This window comes from Littorina saxatilis, linkage group LG2, assembly GCF_037325665.1.
Source record: "Littorina saxatilis isolate snail1 linkage group LG2, US_GU_Lsax_2.0, whole genome shotgun sequence".
Lineage (NCBI taxonomy): Eukaryota > Metazoa > Mollusca > Gastropoda > Littorinimorpha > Littorinidae > Littorina > Littorina saxatilis.
This window is the reverse complement of record NC_090246.1, coordinates 10924950-10945463: the sequence shown is the minus strand read 5'-3', so window position 1 is coordinate 10945463 and position 20514 is coordinate 10924950. Positions and strand designations below refer to the sequence as shown.

At 38.8% G+C, this 20514-nt stretch overlaps 1 protein-coding gene across 1 annotated transcript in view; it reads left to right on the top strand.

Moving 5' to 3' along the window:
- The window catches only part of LOC138957158 (protein sidekick-2-like), a 66554-nt gene that overhangs the window by 970 nt on the left and 45070 nt on the right, over positions 1-20514 (top strand). The window lies entirely within an intron of this gene.

The following is a 20514-nucleotide window of genomic DNA, read 5'->3' as shown; positions in this document are numbered from 1 at the left end:
CATCACGTGCACTTGGTCGTGCAAACGACCAAAGGTAATGTCAAAAGGTCATACCTATATCACGTATAGATGTTTTAAAAAATTTGACAAGTCTGCGTTTTTACTTGACCAAAGTTTGGCAAATTTCCAATTGGTGTCAAATTGTGTTGATCCTGAAGAAGCTGCATTGTTATTTGTCAGAACATTATTATCTGTTGTTGACAGACATGCTCCAATCCGCAGGAAAAGAGTTACATTTTCGACTGTACCGAACTGGATGACAGATGAAATCAAAGATGCTATGTTAGTTCGAGATTTTCTTAAAAAAATTAAAAAGTTTGAACTCTACAAAAAAATGCGAAACAAAATGTCTGAATTGGTGAAACTTGCAAAAATGAAATATTTCCAAAGACTTATAATCGATAAAAATGACATATGTCAAATTTGGCGTGCAATGAATGAACTGACTAGTAAATCACGCAAAGCCCCATCCTGTATTAATCCTAATATTATAACTGCTGATGATTGTAATAGTTACTTTCTGTCCATGACCGACAATGTTCTTGATTCCTCAGCTAGTTCTGATCAGATTGGCTATAAGGTGCCTGAAGTACTCAGTCAATTTTGTAATGAGAAACTTTTGCCATCTGACTCGTTTGATATACCTGTAATCACGGTCATTGAAGTTGGTGCACTAATTTCTAAACTAAATAACAAAAAGACAATGGACACAGACAATCTTAATTCACAAATTGTAAAAATGTCACTTCTTTATATTGTACACAGTTTAACCCATGTATACATTCTCTCTATCAGGAAGAATTTCTTCCCATCAGTGTTTAAAACGGCTAAAGTTATTCCAATACCAAAGTCAAAAGACACCGATAGCCTTGACAACTACAGACCGATATCTATTCTCTCTGTACTGTCTAAACCCATGAAAAAGCATATACACACCCATCTCCTCAAATGTGTTGAAGAAAACAATATTTTTCATCCTTATCAATCAGGTTTTCGTCTTAAACATTCCTGTCATACTGCCCTTACCCGGCTCTGTGATACCTGGCTAAAAGCAATAAACAATCGTGATATGGTTGGAGCGGCATTCCTTGATCTCAGGAAAGCATTTAACTTAGTTGATCACGCTATTTTGTTAGACAAATTACTTATTTACCTACCTAAAATAGATCATCTGTATCCTTTTTTACATCATATCTGTCAGATAGGAAACAAGCAGTCTACCTAAACGGTTCATATTCATCACAAGGCACTGTAAAATGTGGAGTCCCACAAGGTTCGTTCCTTGGTCCCTTACTGTTTGGACTATACAATAATGATTTACCATTACACCTCAAACAAGAAAATGCTGCACTTGATCTTTTTGCGGATGACTCAACACTTTCTTTCTTTATTTGGTGTTTAACGTCGTTTTCAACCACGAAGGTTATATCGCGACGAGGGAAAGGGGGGGAGATAGGATAGGGGAAAGGGGGGAGATGGGATAGAGCCACTTGTTAAGTGTTTCTTGTTCACAAAAGCACTAATCAAAAAATTGCTCCAGGGGCTTGCAACGCAGTACAATATATGACCTTACTGGGAGAATGCAAGTTTCCAGTACAAAGGACTAAACATTTCTTACATACTGCTTGACTAAAATCTTTACAAACATTGACTATATTCTATACAAGAACCACTTAACAAGGGTAAAAGGAGAAACAGAATCCGTTAGTCGCCTCATACGACATGCGGGGTGCAGAGAAATAAGGATGTGGAAAAGAAGACTTTTGGTAAGTGAAATAAAGGTGATGGATCCAGTCAGGTAGAAATAAGACAACAAGAAAAGAATTGGAAAACTGCAGGGAATAGTAGGGAGAGTTTTCTTGGAAGGAAATATAGGTGAAAGGACTGGTAAGGCAGAAATAAGACAAAAGAAGAGAAGAAACAGAACCGTTAGTCGCCTCTTACGACATGCTGGGTAGCATCGGGTAAATTCTTTCTAGTCCCAACCAATATGGGACTCCCCCTAACCCGCGGGGGGTACTCAACACTTCACAGCAGTAATACAGATATAAATCTCATAAGAAAAGTACTCCAAGAAAGTATAGCAAATATTAATGATTGGTGTAATTGTAACAGAATGGCACTGCATCATAAGAAAACAAAAAGCATGTTAATAACCACAAGACAAAAACACCAGCGACAGCCTCTGAGCCTTGATTTTATGCATGGTACAGTTAGCATTGCTCAAGTCCATCAACACCGTGTGCTTGGAGTTGTAATTGATGATGAACTTAACTGGCGCTCTCACGTTGTTCCAGTTTATAAACGAGTTTCTAAGAACCGTTTCTTACTTAACAAGCTCTGGTGCGTTGTTTCTGTGAATGCCCTCAAAATGTTTTTACACGCACACTGTCTCTCTTACATTTGCTATGCATCTACTGTCTGGTGCAATGCCAGTGATGTTCATATAAAGAAAATAAACACACTTCACAAGAGAGGTGTAAAATTATTAAACCGAGATCCCAATATGACTACTCAAGAAAAATACACTCACCTGAACATTCTTCCGCTACAACAGCAGTTCTTTTTAAATGCTAGTGCTTTCATGTTCTTCTTCTTCTTCTTGTCGTTCGCTGTTAGATCGTCAGTCCGGACTGCAGGGCGCTTTCATGTTCAAAATGTACAACCATGAAACATCTTCATACATCCTGTTTGAGCGTCCTCCTGGTAGAGCGAGGCTTTTGAACTATACGTTACCGCTCCCACGCATTGATTTGTATAAATCTAGTTTATCTTACTGGGGATCGCTTGTGTGGAATTTACTTCCAATGTGCTCTAAAACATGTCAAACCCTTTCGTCTTTTAAAAAAAGAATCGAAAATATCTTTGTCAAAAATAATTCCCTCCCTACACTTGAAAATCATTACTGTTACTGCATCACATCTTAATCATCATTTTATAAATCCATGAACCACGTTATTATAGCTAGTGTGTTTGTTAGTTTTAACCTGATTACAAATTCTTAGTTAATTAGTTATTCGTTTGTCTGTTTAAAACATGTTATATAACTATATAAATGTAATGTATAATGTCATGTATGTCTAAAAGGGACAGGTTGAAAGATTAGGCATCGCCTAAAACCTTTATCCCTTTGTGTTAAAGTTTTGAATCTGAATCTGAATCTGAATCTGAATCTGAATCTGAATCTCTCTCTCTCTCTCTCTCTCTCTCTCTCTCTCTCTCTCTCTCTCTCTCTCTCTCTCTCTCTCTCTCTCTCTCTCTCTCTCTCTCTCTCTCTCTCTCTCTCTCTCTCTCTCTCTCTCTCTCTCTCTCTCTCTCTCTATGCTATTGTCCCACTTATTTTTCACTGCTCATATTCAGTCTCTTATTGATTACGCATCCACTCTATGAGGCTCAGCAAGTGATAATTCCCTAAAGCTACTCAGCAGATTACACAAAAGAGCGCTAAAAGTAGTATTACTCAAACAGACTACTCTCACCGACTCAGACTACATCAAAATAGGGGTCCTACCTCTAAAGTCAAGAATGAATTATAACAAAGGAATAATGATGCATAAAATTATGACAGAAAATGCACCCGAAACCATTTGTTCAAAGTTCTCTTTGAAGAATTTGCACCACTTTATAAAACTAAACACTCATCTTCCTAGGAAAGACCTATGTAGCCGTGTGGCGATTTCATATACTGTTGTCCCTCTCTTTTACTCCCTGTCTATTATCTTCCCCTGACCCAAGTTGTGTCTCCCGCTAGGATTAGTGTGTGTTGTAGCTAATTGTAGGTGTGTATGGAGGCTGGTTTCTTATTGGTTGATTGTTTGAACGGGTGCGCGCGTGAGTCAGAATAATAGCAAGGGCTAGAAGAGTACCCGGTGTGATTTCGAAGTGTGAAGACGTGTCAGTGTGCGTATCTTGGGTTGTGATGTTTTGGTTGTAGTTGAACGATGTTTGTGTTTCTGTAATAATCAATGCAAGTAGTGTAGTTTGGGCCATTATAACTGTATTTTGGCGAAGGAGTGATTCGAGGATTGTTTAGAGAGACTTTGTGTGTGTGTTCAGTTAAACAAGCGTTTTAGAGTTGGGTTTATATCAGCGAAGTGACTTTCGACCGGGATCGTAATTCAAGTTCCGACGAGTTGTGTGCGGCTGTATATTGAGGAAGGAACTACACTGCTTTCTGGTGTCTGCTTTCTGGTGTACGTTAAATAAAAGTCACGTTATCGCAACCTCTGTCTTGGCGTCTCATTTATGCTTCCTGGCCTATTTCCCCCCTTCCACTCCACCCTATCACACCTATTTAAATCAAGTCTTGTTTATTCAGGAAGCAGCCTCTGGAACGCTCTTCCAGACGCCCTGCGGCAATCCACCAATAAGGATTTTTTTAGAACCAAATATTCTTTCCATTTAATGAACTCTATGAACAAATAAACTTGATTGGTATGTTCTCTTTGTATACAGATGTTCATCATCGGAATTATGGTTTATTTGTGACAAAATCACGAAGATTTGGCTCTGTAATACATTGTTTTGCTGAGCTAATGTATTGTTGCAAAGTATGCTTACTTTGCGTTTATCTTTATTGCTTTACACCCAGTTTTCAACACTACCTTATGATCTACAATGCTTCTATGTAATGCGCTTCATGTACATAAACTTATATGTTCTACCATTAATGATGTTTTTATGTAACCATTTTGGTGGTTTTTTTCCCCCTAGTCATACTTGTAGTATAATAGTTTAGTCCCTCTTTAGGGCGAGGGCCAGATGCAAAAAATCATATCCATGCTTATTCTTGTCACCCTCGAAAAATAAAGATTTGTCATTGTCATTGTATCTCTCTCTCTCTCTCTCTCTCTCTCTCTCTCTCTCTCTCTCTCTCTCTCTCTCTCTCTCTCTCTCTCTCTCTCTCTCTCTCTCTCTCTCTCTCTCTCTCTCTCTCTCTCTCTCTCTCTCTCTCTCTCTCTCTCTCTCTCTCTCTCTCTCTCTCTCTCTCTCTCTCTCTCTCTCTCTTTTAATCCTACACCATCACTTTATTTTTCTTGTCACCAGCTTTGCAAATACTTCCATCACAAAAAATGGCAAGGGGAGGACTTACTTTTGGCTGCCTACACTGAGCACCCACTTTTCAAAATAATGCAGGTTTGCCGCTATAAATATCACCTACGTCGCCCCAAAAAATAAATCATTGCCTTTTACCTTGAAACTATGATTCCGTTTGTCAAACCATGACACACATTTCTCTCGGAAGGGATTGGTTGGGGCCTTCAGAATCGCATCACGCAATGACGTAAGCCCCAGCTATGAATGATTCCTGTCACCGCAGCCCTCCAAATCGGATTTGTCATCTGCCATTGATCCGCAGAATCGCGCCCCAAGCAACGTGAAAACGCAGTCACATGTGAGGAATTCAGACAGAAACAAGAAATTCCTACGAGGTAGGAAAAACACCCCCGTCAAAGGGAAATAACCTTCTCAGTTGGTGGCAGTGACTGAGTGAGAATGGTTATTTCCCTTTGACCATTAAGATGTTCCTCTATAAGTCCTTGTATAATTTTAATCCACCAATAACTCCCTAACCGTGTGTTTGACTGGTCCCAATTTTTGTAAGGACCGTCTCAGGAATGTATAGAACCTGTTCACCAAGTTTGGTGACGATCGGTCCGTTCATTCTTGAGATCTATATGCGAACACAAACAAACAAACAAACAAACAAACACATCGAGCGAAACCTATACACACCCCTATACCGGGGGTGTAATAAATGGTAAAGATACAGTCTTAGCTGTGTACACCATCTTGAAACTCTTCATGCAGGTGTTTTTTGGGTTGTTTTTACATTAATTTTAGTCAAGTTTTGACTAAATGTTTTAACATAGAGGGGGGAATCGAGACGAAGGTCGTGGTGTATTTGTGTGTGTGTGTGTGTGTGTGTGTCTGTCTGTGTGTGTGTGTAGAGCGATTCAGACTAAACTACTGGACCGATCTTTATGAAATTTGACATGAGAGTTTCTGGAAATGATATCCCCGGAATTTTTTTATTTTTCTCGATAAATACCTTTGATGACGTCATATCCGGCTTTTTGTAAAAGTTGAGGCGGCACTGTCACACCCTCATTTTTCAATCAAATTGATTGAAATTTTGGCCAAGCAATCTTCGACGAAGGCCGGACTTAGGTATTGCATTTCAGTTTGGTGGCTTAAAAATTAATTCATGACTTTGGTCATTACAAATCTGAAAATTGTAAAAAAAACATTTTTTATAAAACGATCCAAATTTACGTTCATCTTATTCTTCATCATTTTCTGATTCCAAAAACATATAAATATGTTATATTTGGATTAAAAACAAGCTCTGAAAATTAAAATTATAAAAATTATGATCAAAATTAAATTTCCGAAATCGTTTTAAAAACTATTTCATCTTATTCCTTGTCGGTTCCTGATTCCAAAAACATATAGATATGATATGTTTGGATTACAAACACGCTCATAAAGTTAAAACGAAGAGAGGTACAGTAAAGCGTGCTATATGAAGCACAGCGCAACCGCTACCGCGCCAAACAGGCTCGTCACTTTCACTGCCTTTTGCACTAGCGGCGGACGACGTTCAGTTTCATTCTGTGAGTTCCACAGCTTGACTAAATGTGGTAATTTCGCCTTACGCGACTTATTTTAAAATGCTATTGTCATTACTTTATTGTCCCAAAATCGGGTTGATTCCTCCCAGTGGAAAGTTAGGAGCAACAGGCTCGCGCTACCCAGGAGGGCCGGTATGCAGTTGTACTCGGTCACCTACGCTGGCAGAATGACCGAGGTCTTTTACGTGCCACTGTGGTGACATGGGGGCGGGACATGGATACCGTCTCTGAGTCTGCACATAAGAGTTCTCTCCATCTCTCTCTGGTCCCTCTCACGGGCGAGGGCTGGATGTAAAAAAGCACCTGTTTGCTTATATGCCATTATTCTTGTTAATAAAGAATTTGTCTTTGTCTTGTCTTGTCCTCTCTCTCTCTCTCTCTCTCTCTCTCTCTCTCTCTCTCTCTCTCTCTCTCTTTCTCTCTCTCTCTCACTCTCTCTCTCTTTCTCTCTCTCACTCTCTCTCTCTCTGTCTCTCTCTCTCGCTATCTCTCTCTCTCTCTCTCTCTCTCTCTCTCTCTCTCTCTGTCTCTCTCTCTCTGTGTCTCTCTCTCTCTCTCTGTGTCTCTCTCTCTCCCCCCCTCTCTCTCTCTCTGTCTCTCTCTCTCTCTCTTGATGGGAAAATTCTGAAGTTGTCTGCCCCTTTTATTGCAGAATCCCTTACATATGTTTATAATTTGTGCCTTGACAAATCCTACTTTCCCACCAAATTAAAGGAGGCGAAAGTAATCCCGCTATTTAAATCAGGTAGTTCTTCTGACCCCGCCAATTACAGACCAATCTCAATTCTTCCTGTTTTATCAAAACCACTTGAAAAAAACATATTTACACACTTGACCACTCATTTGAAGAAATACGATCTTATACATTCCAACCAGTCAGGTTTTAGAGAAAATCATTCGTGCCACACAGCATTAACAAACCTTCTTGAAAGTTGGCCTAGTAGCATTAATAATAATCAACTCTGTGGTGTCTTATTCGTCGATTTTGCTAAAGCTTTCGACGTTATTAATCATGAATTACTATTAAGAAAATTAGTTGAATATAGAATGTCACCCCAAACCTTATGCCTGCTCTCCTCTTTCTTAGCTGGGCGAGAGCAGTCTGTCTGCGTTAATTCAACCGTATCCAGCAAAAGACCTGTGTTATACGGGGTTCCCCAGGGCTCTGTCCTTGGACCACTACTCTTTTCCCTGTATATTAATGATCTTCCTCTTAGTATTAATGATGACTGCGAACTCTTTGCTGACGATACGACCCTACACACTACTGATAAAAAATTAGACAAAGTTTATTCATCGTTGCAGAACAGTGTAGATGATCTCATTCATTGGACGGAGTATAACCACATGAGTCTTCACCCTAAAAAGACCAAATACATGTTAATAACAACAAGACAAAAGAGACAAAACATACGAAACAATCCTCATTCCATATTAATTGGTAACGACGCAATAGAGGAGGTAGGAGATCATAAAGTTTTGGGAGTAAATATCGATAATAATTTGTCTTGGGCCCATCATGTTCGGTCGGTATGTAAAACAATGTCCAGAAAAATATATCAGTTAAATAGAATTAAACACTTTCTAGATCAGCACTCAAGGTTATTATACTTTAACGCATATATACAAACCATCACAGATTATTGTTCAACCATCTGGGACTCTGCCAGTGCTAATATTTTAAAACCATTGTATAGTTTACATAGGCGAGCGCTGAAACTAATTTTACTGAAACAATCCAGTCTTGTATTTGATGATTATAAGAAACTTAAGATTCTCCCACTAAAACAAAGATTTAAATTAAATGAAGGCGTGCTCCTTCACAAAATACTTTCCGGCCGTGCACCACGAACTTTCGTTGCAAACTTTAAAGTGAAACCAAACCGAAAGTTTAACGTCCCAATTCCAAGGATAGATCTCTTCAAATCAAGCTTAGCCTATTCTGGTAGCGTCCTGTGGAATTCTCTCCCGGAATTTGTGAGAGTCCCAATGAGTCTCAATACTTTCAAAAAACACCTTTCACTGTATTTAATGTTAAATTACGAAAAATCACAGTGATGGAAGACTTCGTTTGGTTATATTTTCATTTGTCCAAAGCATCAGTGTTCATTATATCCACACAAAAACACTCAAATTAATAACACATTTGTATGCATGTGTATTCAGCATTGTTTTCACTACGTTACATATACGACGCTTTATATTTGTGTATAATATGTAATGTGTAAATATTCATATGTTGTTGTTTTTCTCTACCTTTTTTTCTACGTTAATATCCGTGTAAATATGTGATTAGATTAGTCCCCTCTCTGGGCGAGGGCTGGTTGAAAAAAAGCTCGTTGTATTGCTTACGCCACAACCCTCGAAAAATAAAATTTGATTTGATTTGATTTGATCTCTCTTTCTCTCTCTCTCTCTCTCCCCCTCTCTCTCTCTCTCTCTCTCTCTCTCTCTCTCTCTCTCTCTCTCTCTCTCTCTCTCTCTCTCTCTCTCTCTCTCTCTCTCTCTGTCTCCCTCCTTGTATTTCTCTCTGTTCTCCTAACCCCCACCCACACAACCCCTTCCTGTCTCTTACCCCCTCCCCCACTTATCCCCCTTCGATACGCGCTTTCCTGCTCCATGAGAATACATTAATGAATCGAATTTCTGCTACTCCTTCTGAGACTGGTTTTTTCTGTTACAAAGAATCACAAGCGCGCAATTCCGGAGAGAGAAAAAGGTAAGAAAAGAAATATTCTTGTCGTAAGTCCTTTCTTATCCTCACCTCTTTTCACACACACACAGCCACACAGACAGACAGACACACAGACAGACAGACAGACACACACACACACGCACACACAAAACACACACACCTACACACACAGCCACACACACACACACACAGTGACACACAAAACACACACACACACACACATACACACACCGTGGCACACAACCACACACACACACACACAAACACACACACACACACACACACAAACACACACACACACACACACACACACACACACACACACCTACACACACACAATCTACTTTGAGTGTGTTTCCACACGCATTTATTTGCAAACCGAACGGAAGGAAATCATGAACCGAGAGGATTATAACCAAATCTTGGGCACAGTTTATTAGATTTGTGAATCAAATACGATTCACTGTCGCCAAAAAGCTTGACACAGATGTCTCCCAGTGGCGCAAATGACACTAGTTCTAAATCATAAAAAGCGCATCCCTTGACAAATTGTCAAATCATTTAGCTCTTTCGTTGAGTCTTATAAATTTGTTAATTTGTTTTCTTCTTTTTTTGTTGTTGCTTAATTTGTAAGCTTGTTCCTTTTTCGTAGCTGCTGCGCATTTTGGTGAAATGTGAAACCTTCAATCCAATCGATCTGATTAAATAATTTGATTTGCACGTGCAGCTTCAAAGATATTCCTTCCTTCCTCTGTAAAAGGTCAAGCAAAAAAGCATACATTTTCGCAAGCTTTTACGGCTTCGCGTATAAAACGAACATCCTTTTACTTCAAAGACAAAAGGCCAAAAAAAAAATAGGTGTGGTTACGGTAACATAGCAAAAAAATATAGGGTAGGAAGGTAGGCAATCACTTTTTTTTTTTTACTTTTTTTTCTAATGTGTACAAATTAAACCTACTTGACAGGAACATAAGTGTGCGACTCGGGCACTTTCGCTTTCATTGCGTTTTCTGCACTCGTTTTCTTGTTTTTTGGGTTTGTTTTTTTTACAAATGTAATAAAAAGTTATAGGGTCGGCCCCTAAAAATAGGGTAGGTCGGGTTACCGTAACCACACCTATTTTTTTTTTTAGGCCAAATCAAAACGTCAACAGCCTTGCTGCCTTCAGTGCATAGTGAGAGTTTAGTTTGTTTGTTTGTTTGTTTGTTTGTTTGCTTTACGCCCAGCCGACCACGGAGGGCCATATCAGGGCGGTGCTGCTTTGACATATAACGTGCACCACACACAAGACAGAAGTCGCAGCACAGGCTTCATGTCTCACCCAGTCACATTATTCTGACACCGGACCAACCAGTCCTAGCACTAACCCCATAATGCCAGACGCCAGGCGGAGCAGCCACTAGATTGCCAATTTTAAAGTCTAAGGTATGACCCGGCCGGGTGAGAGTTTAGTAGTTTGATGGATTTCTGACCTGTTAGTTATGTAAATCATCCTAATTATAACACCAAAAGAAATCTTGCTGTCATCATCCTTCATCCTTCATCCTTCCATTGGAACACATGGCAAAGGTCAACAGCGTGACTGTTTCTTGTACAAAACTTGAGGAGATTTGGGGGTGAATTCATGTTAAGAATAGAAATAGACGATCTCCGGAGATAACTCTGTCGGATGTGTTTGGGTTGTGAAAGAGTGAATACTCTTGATTTTATTGACGCAAACTTTCCACACGTGCTTCTTGCCCCCGTGTTTAAAGGCACAGTGCAGCTCACAGCCTTCGTTTTGCGTTTTTGTTGCAGCTGAGTGCATTTACAGTTCAAAAATCCTCCTATGGTAGTAAAACAAATCCAAAACTACCCAACGACGACATCTGTGAAGCTCGACAGTTTCTTGTTCACGCGAGTGCATAAATTAACCTAATTATTACGTGGTGTTTGGTCGGAGTTCGATTCAACTGAGTGATTCCGGCTTCCATTTTGTGTTACACAAACTCATGATGACGTCTGACATAGTATAGTTTGCTAGTGACGTGTCTTTTTGTGCATGATGTGGTGATCTACCTGATCTAAATTTAGATCCAAAATTAGGTCAAGACCAGCCGGGTCCGAGTACGAAATTAATTCGTAAAAAAATCGCAGTTCTTGACTCTTTGGGTGCAAGTCCATGAAACTTGGTAGCCTAGTTCTTCTAACGGATAGCTGCCTGAGGTATGACTAAAAGCCCCAGGGGCTCCGTGCACCTGGATTTGACTAGTTCAGTACCTTTAATTAAGACACGCCTCTCGCTAGTGTCACGTGGGAAAGTTTGCCTGAGCAGCACGAGTAATTCACTCTTTCACAACCCACAGAAACCCGACACAGTTATTTCCCAATATCGTCTATTGACAATGGTGACATTCGGCTTCGTACGCCTCACATGTGCTTTTTACTTCTTTTTCTTCTGCTTCTTCTGCGTTCGTGGGCTGAAACTCCCCCGTACACTCGTGTGTGTTTTTTTGCACGAGTGGAATTTTACGTGTATGACCGTTTTTTTACCCCGCCATTTAGGCAGCCATACGCCGTTTTCGGAGGAAGCATGCTGGGTATTTTCGTGTTTCTATAACCCACCGAACTCTGACATGGATTACAGGATCTTTTTCGTGCGCACTTGGTCTTGTGCTTGCGTGTACACACGGGGGTGTTCGGACACCGAGGAGAGTCTGCACACAAAGTTGACTCTGAGAAATAAATCTCTCGCCGAACGTGGGGACGAACTCACGCTGACAGCGGCCAACTGGATACAAATCCAGCGCGCTACCGACTGAGCTACATCCCCGCCCTTCTTTTTACTTGACACAGCCACCTTGCTGGCAACTTCAAAAGCTGCTCCTAGAGACATATTTTATTTTTCTACTGGCAAGTCGAGTTCGGGACAAAAAGCTTAAAGATAATTATTGTATTTAATACGCCATTTTAGAGACGCTTTCTGTCGAATTTAACCTAAAAAAATCCACAGGACAATGACCGTGCTGAAATTTAGAATCGTGAACAATAATAAACCCGAAAAGGCTCCATAACTATGCTAACTAATGAAATCAATGGAAAGAGGGAAACAGCTCATCTGTCAGAGTTCTGATTCAATTCATCGCCCTGGGTTTTTGTTAGTGCTTGTGATGGCCGAAAGAAAAGCCTTGGCAATTAACGATCCCAAGCCTATGATAAAGCGAAGCACGTTTCACTGCTGTCAGGGGCAAAAAGGAGGACAAAGCTATAAGAGACAGGGTGCAGGTAGCATTTCAGTCTGCGAAGATTGCCCAAACATGGCGTGTTTAAAATGTGAATAACTAAACGTTTAAAATAATGCTGATTGTATGGCATTCATGGTGTGTGGGGACAGTATTCACAAGAAAATTTGCTGATTCAAATCAGCAGGTTCCCAGACGTTCCTTCATGTAATTTTTAGGTGAATGGTCAAAGTGGTTTGTTTAAAAAAACAGTCATGGGAGGGTGTTTGTGTGTGACACTTGTCCGAGTGCTAGTGGAAATAGTGAAATGGTTAAATAACGTAAGTTATTTGAAGAAAAAAAATCTTGTTTTGTTCCTGATCAATATTAGGCAAGTGAGGGTTTTGTTTATGGTAAATATGTTCTGAAATTGACTACATGTATATATATATACAATTCACAATTTCTGATGTTTTATCTATATATATATATATATAAAACATCAGAAATTGTGAAAGAAACAATTGAAAGTCAGCAGAGACTTTCTTCCGAGATTTGTTAAAATCTCTTAGCAGAGATAGAGAGAGAAATAAGTATCCCTTCACAGACAGCCTATTGGGAGCATATATATATATTATGCACACACTCAGTCATCTTGCACAACAATGCAACACATGGATAGGATTATTATTCTCTTTATTTATATAGCGCCTTATCCGAAGTTCAAAGCGCTTTAATGGAATGACATGTATTTGTCAACAACGAATCATGGGATACAAAAATACAAAATGTGAAAGAAAGTACATTTAAACAATAAATGTAATACTGATTGTTAAACAAATGTAACATCGTTAATTGAACACCATTGTGATAATAGCACCAGTAACAAGATATTGGCAAGTGCAATGATGGTAGTATTGTAATTACATTTATTTGTCAACAACAAATCAGGAGATAGAAAATTCAAAACGGGAAAGAAAATGTTTATGTTAACAAAATCCTGAAATCAATTTTAAGTAAGATATTGCCGTCAACATGGAAAAATTGCGCGAGTGTCAATTGGTACAGTAAAACTAAACGTTTCATTGGACATTAGCGCAATTTTTCTATGCCGACGACGATTAGTTTTATGTCACACCCACAGCTTAAAAATAGTTTGGTTTGATCGAGAAATGTTTGAGTTATGAAAATAATTATATTTATTTGTCAACAACAAATGACGAGATAGAAAAATTAAAAATGGGAAAGAAAATGTGTTATGTTAACAAAATCCTGAAATCAATTTTAAATAAAATATTGTCGTCAACATGGGAAAATTGCGTTAGTGTCAATTGGTACAGTAAAGGTAAACAACATTTCACTTGACATTAGCGCAATTTTGCCATGGCGACGACGATATGTACATAGTTTTATGTCACACTCACAGCTTAAAAATAGTTTGGATTGACCAAGAAATGTTTGAGTTATGAAATAATTATATTTATTTGTCAACAACAAATGACGAGATAGAAAAATAAAAAAATGGGAAAGAAAATGTGTTATGTTACACAGCTTAAAAATAGTTTGGATTGATCGAGAAATGTTTGAGTTAGGAAAATAGCAACTGCTTGGATTGTAAAAAGAAGTCTAGAAAATGGAGTTTTGGTGCATTAGTGAAAAACATAATTGGCATAATTATACATTGTTAATGTTAATTGAACATGATTCAGATATCATCAGCAACATGATTCAGATATCATCAGCAGCAAGTTATTGGCAAGTGAAACTGTAAACAAATGTTAAAGACAGTGGGTTTGAGAAACAGTAAAATATAGTTTGTACATGTAGTCACCTCACCTCACCTACGCCTGTGACCCCGTCTGGGGTATAGGCCGCCAATCAGCTTGTACATGTAGTAAGAACACCTAAAACTTATCTCGGAAAGACAAAAAAAACTGCGTTGCGATCAAAAATGTTGCGTGGCCCACATGGGGGTCGAACTCACGACCTCCGCGTTATCAGCACGGCGCTCTAACCAGAGATATGTATGCTCTAACCAACTGAGCTAATGGGCCAAGGGAAAGAACCGTTGTGTGCCCTATCGCATGGCGTTGAAGCGAGTTACTTCCCTTCAATGCTTTCGAGTGCACCACCGGAAGCTAGTTGGTTTGCGATTGATGTCGCTCTAGAACTGTTTTTTGTCATATTTTTAGCGTGTGAGATCTGAGATAGTTTTTATTTTTATTATATAACCTATTATAGTGTAATTTTGCATCATGCTGTAACAGTTTCAAGAAAGAATGAAAAAAAAAATTGAAATACATTGCTGCAAACAACTAAGTTTGCCGAAAATTAGTTCCGGAATGTCACCGTTCACACAGGCAAATGCCTCCGCATAACCCAGACCTCCGGGTCTGGGAACAACCACAATCCCAACTGTACTATTGTCGCTCCCGGGATGATTTGAGACAGGTTGTTTGTTTGTTTGTTTGTTTGTTTGTTTGTTTGTTTGTTTGTTTGTTTGTTTGTTTGTTTGTGTGTTTGTTTGTTTGCTTGGTTGTTTACTTGGTTTTTGTTGGTGGTGGTGGTGGTGGTGGTGGTTGGTTGCCAAGAGTATCTTTGGTTGGTTGTTGTTGTTATTGTTGTTGTTGTTGCTGCTGATGCTGCTTTTGTTGTTGTTGTTGTTGTTAATGTTGTTGTTGTTGTTCTTGTTGTTGTTGTTCTTGTTGTTCTTGTTCTTGTTCTTTTTCTTTTTCTTGTTCTTGCTTTCTTGCCAGGAGTATCCTCTTATATCATCCTGAAAGCTAGCTTTGAGTAGGAATATCGATTTTCGTACAATCGGTGATGGGCGCGCCCGGTGGGTTAAGGGTGGAGATTTTTCCGATCTCCCAGGTCAACGTTTGTGCAGACCTGCTAGTGCCTTACCCCCCCCCCCCCCCCCCTTCGTGTGTACACGCCACGCAAGCACAAGACCAAGTGCGCACGGAAAATATCCTGTATATTCCATGTCAGAGTCCGGTGGGTTTAGAAACACGAAAATACCCAGCATGCATCCTCCGAAAGCGGCGTATGGTTGCCTAAATGACGCGGTAAAAACGGCCATACACGTATAAACCCACTCGTGCAAAAAGACTTAAAGGTCCTTGTCTACATTTTTATACCGAAATCGCCATTTGACCATTAAAATGCAGAGTCTATTATCTACAAATATCAACAATACACCCCCTTTCGATCAGGAAAGACGAAGCCAGTGTAGCCGTTTGAAAATTCATTGTAGTATTCCAGCGTAGTACTCATAGTAGGATATCCTTATTTGGAAAATGCCAAGCGCAAAACTCCTCTCAAACCCCGTGCATTTCGTGCGTTTAAAAAAAAGCGTGGACAGCGCTCCAGTGTCAAACTGTTGCTGCACTTGTTTGGGCGTGGCTATAAGCATAGTGACATGAATTTGATTGGTCAGTGAGTCACGCTACCCAAAAATAAAATCTTTTTTTAAATATTTTTTTTTCTATAACTTTTTTCCCCATGGTTCATTCATCATTTGACATAATTTTGTATTGAAATCTAACCATAAGATTATTGAAAAAAAGCAAAAATGTAGACGACCACCTTTAAGCCCATGAACCCAGAAGAAGAAGACGAAGTACAATCGGCAAAGGAGCTAAATGTCAGCTTAGCGATTGTTCAGTGCTCCCAGATAAGGCGCTGCAACTTCAAATAAGAATTACAGTGAAACTGTGTGAATAATCTCCAGCAATGATTTTGTGTCCATTTAAAAAAAAAATTATTATTCCTCAGAATGTAACACACGACCTACCTAATCGCTCTTTGTAAAGATTAAGTCTGCAAAATAAAGACAAAAAATCGCCCGTTTGTATAGATTTATGTCTGCAAATAGAAGGGGGTAAATAGGCATTTGTAAAGATTAATGTCTGCAACATAAAAAAAGAGAATAAACACGAACCGAAGCTCCAACTGCGTCGAAACATTCCTTTTTTTTATAATGTTCGTGCTTAGTATCTGGAGCAAAGGAATTATAATTTGTCTTACTTGAATAAATCCCATTACCAGTGGTCTTGTTACAATAGAGAAAGGTGTTTTCTCTTTCCTGAGAATGCATGCAGATAACAATAAACATTTAGATTGCACATTTTTATTAAATCACGACACGAAACTGCTGGGGTGTTTTTTTAGTTTTGTTTAAATAGTCCCTCGAAAGCGGCTTATGGCTGCTTAAATGGCGGGGTAAAAACGGCCATTCACGAACACACCGTGGGACTTTGAGCCCATGAACGAAGAAGAAGAAGTATAGATAGGATTTAAGTGTATAAATATATCCCTGCCGGTTTGCTTCTTTGTGGCTGTAATTCTAGTTTAATTGCAAACAATTATTTCTTGTACTTGAGCAGTTCAAAATGTGCATGCACACAAGAGATTATGTTCGCTTGTTGTTGAGTCTTAGAACAGACGAACACTTTCCCAGTGTAGACCCGCGTAACCTTGCTCGTAAAATAATCCATCCGAATTAAACAAACAACAAGTCGCGTAAGGCGAGATTACTACATTTAGTCAAGCTGTGAAACTTCACAGAATGAAACTGAACGGAGTCCGCCGCTAGTGCAAAAGGCAGTGAAAGTGACGAGCCTGTTTGGCGCGGTAGCGGTTGCGCTGTGCTTCATAGCACGCTTTACTGTACCTCTCTTCGTTTTAACTTTCTGAGCGTGTTTTTAATCCAAACATATCATATCTATATGTTTTTGGAATCAGGAACCAACAAGGAATAAGATGAAATAGTTTTTAAAACGATTTCGGAAATTTAATTTTAATCATAATTTTAATTTTTTTAATTTTCAGAGCTTGTTTTTAATCCGAATATAACATATTCATATGTTTTTGGAATCAGAACATGATGAAGAATAAAATAAAAGTAATTTTGGGTCGTTTTATAAAAAAATAATTTTAATTACAATTTTCAGATTTTTGACCAAAGTCATTATTTTTAAGCCACCAAGCTGAAATGCAATACCGAAGTTTGGCCTTTGTCGAAGATTGTATTACAACATTTTCAATCAATTTGATTGAAAAATGAGGGTGTGACAGTGCCGCCTCAACTTTTACAAAAAGCCGGATATGAGGTCATCAAAAGTATTTATCGAAAAAAGAAAAAAAACGTCCGGGGATATCATTCCCAGGAACTCTCATGTCAAATTTCATAAAGATCGGTCCAGTAGTTTGGTCTGAATCGCTCTACACACACACACGCAGACACGCACAGACAGACACGCACAGACAGACACACAGACACACACACCCACACATACACACACACACACACACACACACACACACACACACACACACACACACACACACACACACACATACACCCTCGTCTCGATTCCCCCTCAAAACTTGACTAAATGTAAAAATAACTAAAAGGCGGGAGGGCAGGGGGGGAGAGACGTCTGGGCTCACAGATTTTCTTTCTTTTTACATTTAGTCAAGTTTTGACTAAATGTTTTAACATAGAGGGGGAATCGAAACGAGGGTCGTGGTGTATGTGTGTGTGTGCGTGCGTGCGTCTTTGTAGAGCGATTCAGACCAAACTACTGGACCGATGTTTATGAAATTTTTCATGAGAGTTCCTGTGATTGATATCCCCGAACGTTTTTTTCTTTTTTTTGATAAATGTCTTTGATGACGTCATATCCGGCTTTTCGTGAAAGTTGAGGCGGCACTGTCACGCTCTCATTTTTCAACCAAATTGGTTGAAATTTTGGTCAAGTAATCTTCGACGAAGCCCAAACTTCGATATTGCATTTCAGCTTGGTGGCTTAAAAATTAATTAATGACTTTGGTCATTAAAAATCTGAAAATTGTAAAAAAATAATTTTTTTTATAAAACGATTCAAATTTACGTTCATCTTATTCTCCATCATTTTCTGATTCCAAAAACATATAAATATGTTATATTTGGATTAAAAACAAGCTCTGAAAATTTAAAATATAAAAATTATTATCAAAATTAAATTTTCGAAATCAATTTAAAAACACTTTCAGCTTATTCCTTGTCGGTTCCTGATTCCAAAAACATATAGATATGATATGTTTGGATTAAAAACACGCTCAGAAAGTTAAAACGAAGAGAGGTACAGAAAAGCGTGCTATCCTTCTCAGCGCAAGTACTTCCCCGCTCTTCTTGTCAATTTCACTGCCTTTGCCATGAGCGCTGGACTGACGATGCTACGAGTGTACGGTCTTGCTGAAAAATTGCATTGCGTTCCGTTTCATTCTGTGAGTTCGACAGCTACTTGACTAAATGTTGTATTTTCGCCTTACGCGACTTGTTTACATTTAGTCAAGTTTTGACTAAATGTTTTAACATAGAGGGGGAATCGAGACGAGGGTCGTGGTGCATGTGTGTGTGTGTGTGTGTGTGTGTGTGTGTGTGTGTGTGAGTGTGCGTGTGTGTGTGTGTGAGTGTGTGTGTCTGTCTGTGTGTCTGTCTGTCTGTCTGTCTGTCTGTGCGTGTGTGTGTGTGTGTAGAGCGATTCAGACTAAACTACTGGACAGATCTTTATGAAATTTGACATGAGAGTTCCTGTGAATGATATCCCCGGACGTTTTCACATTTAGTCAAGTTTTGACTAAATGTTTTAACGTAGAGGGGGGAATCGAGACGAGGGTCATGGTGTATGTGTGTGTGTGTGTGTGTGTGGTGTGTGTGTGTGTGTGTGTGTGTGTGTGTGTGTGTGTGTGTATGTGTGTCTGTCTGTGTGTGTGTGTGTGTGTGTGTGTGTGTGTGTGTGTGTGTGTGTGTGTGTGTGTGTGTGTGTAGAGCGATTCAGACCAAACTACTGGACCGATCTTTATGAAATTTGACGTGAGAGTTCCTGGGTATGATATCCCCGGACGTTTGTTTCTTTTTTTCGATAAATATCTTTGATGACGTCATATCCGGCTTTTTGTAAAAGTTGAGGCGGCACTGTCACACCCTCATTTTTCAATCAAATTGATTGAAATTTTGGCCAGGCAATTTTCGACGAACGCCGGACTTCGGTATTGCATTTCAGCTTGGTGGCTTACAAATTAATTAATGACTTTGGTCATTAAAAATCTGAAAATTGTAAAAAAAAAATTGTTTTTAAAACGATCCAAATTTACGTTTATCTTATTTTTTATCATTTTCTGATTCCAAAAACATATAAATATGTTATATTTGGATTAAAAACAAGCTCTGAAAATTAAAAATACAAAAATTATTATTAAAATAAAATTTCCGAAATCGATTTAAAAACAATTTCATCTTATTCCTTGTGGGTTCCTGATTCCAAAAACATATAGATGTGATATGTTTGGATTAAAAACACGCTCAGAAAGTTAAAAAGAATAGAGATAAAGAAAAGCGTGCTATCCTTCTCAGCGCAACTACTACCCCCGCTCTTCTTGTCAATTTCACTTTTCTTTCTTTATTTGGTGTTTAACGTCGTTTTCAACCACGAAGGTTATATCGCGACGAGTCAATTTCACTGCCATTGCATCGAGCGGTGGACTGACGATGCTACGAGTATACGCTCTTGCTGTAAAAATGCAGTGAGTTCAGTTTCATTCTGTTAGTTCGACAGCTTGACTAAATGTTGTAATTTCGCCTTGTGCGACTTGTTTTCTTTTTTTCGATAAATGTCTTTGATGACGTCATATCCGGCTTTTTGTAAAAGTTGAGGCGGCACTGTCACACCCTCATTTTTCAATCAAATTGATTGAAATTTTGGCCAAGCAATCTTCGACGAAGGCCGGACTTCGGTATTGCATTTCAGCTTGGTGGCTCAAAAATTAATTGATGACTTTGGACATTAAAAATCTGAAAATTGTAAAAAAATTAAACAAAATTATAAAACGGTACAAATTTACGTTTATCTTATTCTTCATCATTTCCTGATTCAAAAAACATATAAATATGTTGTATTTGGATTAAAAACAAGCTCTGAAAATTAAAAATATAAAC